Raw genomic sequence first — 4,306 nt, forward strand, 5'->3', positions numbered from 1 at the left:
ACAGGTCAACAATTAACTGTAATTCAGGAGATGAGTGTTTCGTACTGTATATATGGTGATATGGAAACCCAGAAGAGGTATTGACTAACTCTACCTGGCAAGGATACAAAATTGGGTCTGAAAGGAAGAAGAGGACCTTATCAATGAAAGGGTGTAGACATTCCAAATAGAAGGAGCCAAACACAGAGACATGGAGAGACATGGTGTGTTAAGTGAAAACGATTGGTTCCAAACAGGTACAGCGTCATATAGATAAGAGGCTGGAGTAGTGTGCGCTCTGTGGGGACGGAGGTGGGTAGTAGATAGGGAAGGATCCAGGACAAGTACATCCATGGAAACCGGAACTGGACTCAGGGTTTCCTGGGGATATGGCAGGGGAGGTTGGGAGGGGAATCTGGAGCTTATAACAATGAGTACCGGAAGGAAGAAAGCGTTCTAATACTGATCGTGGTGACGACGGTGCAACTCTTCTTGACGTCACCGAACCATCAAGTGTGTGAGATGTGGATTCTGTGCCAATGAGACACTTTCTTAAAAACGACGGAAAAAAAGTTTGGGATCAGCTCTAAAGTCTCCGTTCATTCATCTGGTCCGTACACGGCACAAGCCCTGCAGCATGGACATAGACAACGATGGTTGCGTAATCACTAAAGAGAAGCCAGTCAGTCACTGTAATGACAAATATTAGATTGCCTGGATTCACAGGCTCGGGTGTTCTGCGCACATGACATGCACTCCTCACTGGAGTCGGATCAGCCAGCTAAGAATTTCATTCATTGAAAAAATACCGAGTCCGCCCCCAGTTCACACTAGGTAAGTCCTACACCGGGGACCAGGGATCCAGCAGTGAGCATGAAGTACGGTCCAGGCAGCATGGCGCGCTCATGCTCTTGGGCGAGATTTTCAGATTGTGATAAAGCCAACACACCAAATCTGCGCCATCTAGTCCGTGCTGACTCACGGCAACGCTAGAGGGCAGAAAAGAGCTGCCCTTCAGGTTTCGGAGACTTGACATCTTTACAGGAGCAGACAGCTTCTTCATTCTTCTGTGGAGCAGCTGGTGGGTTCAAACTGCTGACCTTGAGGTTAGCAACACAGTGTATAATCCACTATGCCACCAGAGTCCCCTCGATAATGATTAGTCACACACATGAGGCAATGAAATAGAAAATGCCTGGGGGAGACACATCACTAGATAGAGGGCAAAAACCTCACTGAGCAGGTCACATTTGAGCTGAATGGAGAGGAGTCAGCCTTGGGACAAGCAGGAGAAAGAGCAAGTTCAAAGACCTGAGGAGGGCGCTGCAGCTTGTGTATCCCTGGGTTGGAATGGAAGCCAGCCTGCTGGAGCTTAGTCAGGTCAGAGGGCAGGCAAGGATCAGGTCATGGAGGGCTTTATAAATTGTAGTGAGGAGGGTTAGACAGATTTTCCACAAGGGGAAGTTTTAAGCCAGGAAGACACATTATTTGATTTGTGTCTGTGAAAAACTCTGGGAGCTCCTTCATGCCCACCTTTGGGTGACTCAGGGTATGTGACCCAAGATATATGGCACCCTTCTCTGAAGCTCATGCTACACCTCCACGGAGCTGTGAAAAGAAGTCTCTGAGGCCCACCTGCATCGTGGAAGTCCCTCTGAGCACAGCAGAGGCCAGAGCAGAAGCCTTAGTGCTCAGAGATGCTGCCTACACGACAGGGGTCCTCTGCTTAGTGGATCTTAAAGCCTGAACCACTGAAGACACTGTGTCCCCAGTTTCCCTCATGAGGAATCTTTAAGACGAAGGACTATGTGTACCCCCATTCTGGCTGCCTGTTACCTCGACCATCAAACTCTCTTTGTGCAGATGATCCTAATTAAAAAGAGAGAGCCTACGGAGGGGTGGGGGAGACTGGGGGCATGCACATAGTTGCACAGAAGTCCATTCAGAGAAGTACAGGTGAGTCTCACTTTCACCTACTCACCCCTTCAACCGATTGAGCACCCGCCATGCACTGGGTGACACTCTGTGTGCGGAGGAGCCATGCATCCATTCTGGAATCTGGAGATCCAAGTGACTGTGTCCTAAAATAATGTTGCTGCTGCGTGGGACAGGTGGGTTTTGACTCACAGCGACCCTGCACGACAGAGCAGTACTTACTGTCTCCTAGGGTTGTCTAGGCAGAAAGGGTCGCTCCACTCTGGTCTTACAGAACGCCTATGAGTTGGACTCGATGGCAGTGGGTTTTTTAAAAGATCCTTACAGGATCAGACTGCCAGACCCACCCACCCCCCCACACACACACCCAGAGGCTCTGGGTAGGTTTGAACTGCCCATTTTTTCATCAATCGCCAAGTGCTTAACCATTACCACCCCAGAGTTTGTTCTTAAAATAATCCCTCCCTGCTGACTGCCATCAAATCTGTTCAGACTCATTGTGGCCCTATGGAGAGAGGAGAACAGCTCCACAGGGTTTCCAAGAGGGTGACTCTTTACAAGAGGAGTAACCTCATCTATCTCCTGTGATGTGGCTCCACCCACTGCACCCTCGGGACCTCCTTCCTGAAATAATAACCCCAACCCCAATCCCAATCTGAGTCAATTCTGGATCATCACGACCCTACAGAGGGTTTCCCAGACCCTAAACCTTAGCAAGAGCAAACAGCCTCATCTGTCTTTCTCTGAGCAGCAAGCAGTCTTCAACTGCTGACTTTTCAGTTAGCAGCCCGATGCTTAGCCTACCGTGCCACCAGGGCTCCTGAAGTTGTAGTGAGTTTTAAGACAAGGCAAGTAACTCATTGAATACAGATGAGTAACTCTGACTTGGTTGTGGTGCAGGAGTGGGGAGGGAACTGTTCGCTTTACAAAGAAATTCACCTTGGCAGTTGTTTTAAATAAGACTTTCCTCCTGATGTATCTAAGTACAATCCAGCTTTTAAAAAATCCATTTATTCCCATCTCAGGACATCACCAAATAAAAATAGTAGGCTAGAATTGGCTTCCACTGGCTCAGAAGAGCCAACTGTTACATTTTCAGGAATTCTGAAGTCGGTTGTTAAAGGGAGTTGTTACTAAAAATGGAATTGTATAAAGTTGTCATTAAAAAACATGTCAAAAGTAAAATGTAACAAACACTCAAAATCCATCACTTCCTAGTTATTTTACTACATTTTATGATTACCAATGTTTTTCCCATGCTGTCTGTAGGGTGAAATACTATTTAACAGTGTGCTGCTACACAGCTCTCCCCAATTCCTCATTCCGTGACATCACCTTGATAGATTGAAATGGACCAGGCTGGGAGTATTTACACCATGGATATTGGCAACTGCTATAAACCAAGGTTCCCCTTTTCCTCTCCCCAACAGCTGGTTGTTAAACATTTACCGACACACCATTGAGATAGAGCCTCTATGATATAGTTCTCTTCTATTGGATTTTATGGTGAACCTGGTTTTAGAATTTTATTGGCAGAGTTAAGTGGACTAGATTACGAAATCATTCCTTGACACTGATCCTTATGATGCTATTGCTTTGCTAATTCTACATCATCGAATACTTTGTAATCCAGCGGGAGGCCTAGACATCTCGTTTAATATATACAAGAAGACCATTTGAAGGAACTTGGGGTTCTTCAAAGGATCCCGGGTGGCTTCGTGGGTTATAAGTTGGGCTCCTAACTGCAAAGTCAGCCATTTGAAACCACTAGTCTCTACACAGGAGAGAGATGAGGCTTTCAGCGCCTGTGAGGATTTACAGCCTGGGGAACCCTCGAGGGCAGTTCTACCCTGTCCTATAGGGTGACTATGAATCAGCATCAACTGGCTCACAGTGAGATTTGTTTCTCTTTGGTTTTTTAGGGGTATTCTTCAGCAAACCTGTATTTGTCAACTGTTATGTACAAAGCTCTGTGCTGAAGGCCGGGAAGATATTAACTAGTGATCTGTGTTCCCAAGGAACTCAGTTTTAAGGACATGACACAAAACCCTCCTGATATTACTGATGTAATAAATGCTACCATGTGACTACAGAAGTTTGTGGGACACAGAGGCTGACTCGGGGACCACACAGAGCTTCAAAGATCACTTAAACACAAAGTATCAAAGTCTGCTTCGTTCTCCGCTCTGTGGCTGGCAGGCACAGAGCTGGCGCTCAGTAATTGCTGGATGAAGGAGGGAGGTGACCAATACCTTGTTCCTTAGAAGAGCAGTCAGTTTGCCAGACAGGTGGGAGTGGGTCGAGAGAGAAGAGAGAGTGTTGGAGAGCTGTGGAAGCGAGAAGAGCTCCACTCCTTTGAAGAATGAGGTGATCCAGCTCTGGGAAGGGAAGG

The sequence above is a fragment of the Echinops telfairi genome, unplaced genomic scaffold (assembly GCF_000313985.2).
Source record: "Echinops telfairi isolate 266 unplaced genomic scaffold, ASM31398v2 ScPeMD7_1713;HRSCAF=2227, whole genome shotgun sequence".
Taxonomy (NCBI): Eukaryota; Metazoa; Chordata; class Mammalia; order Afrosoricida; family Tenrecidae; genus Echinops; species Echinops telfairi.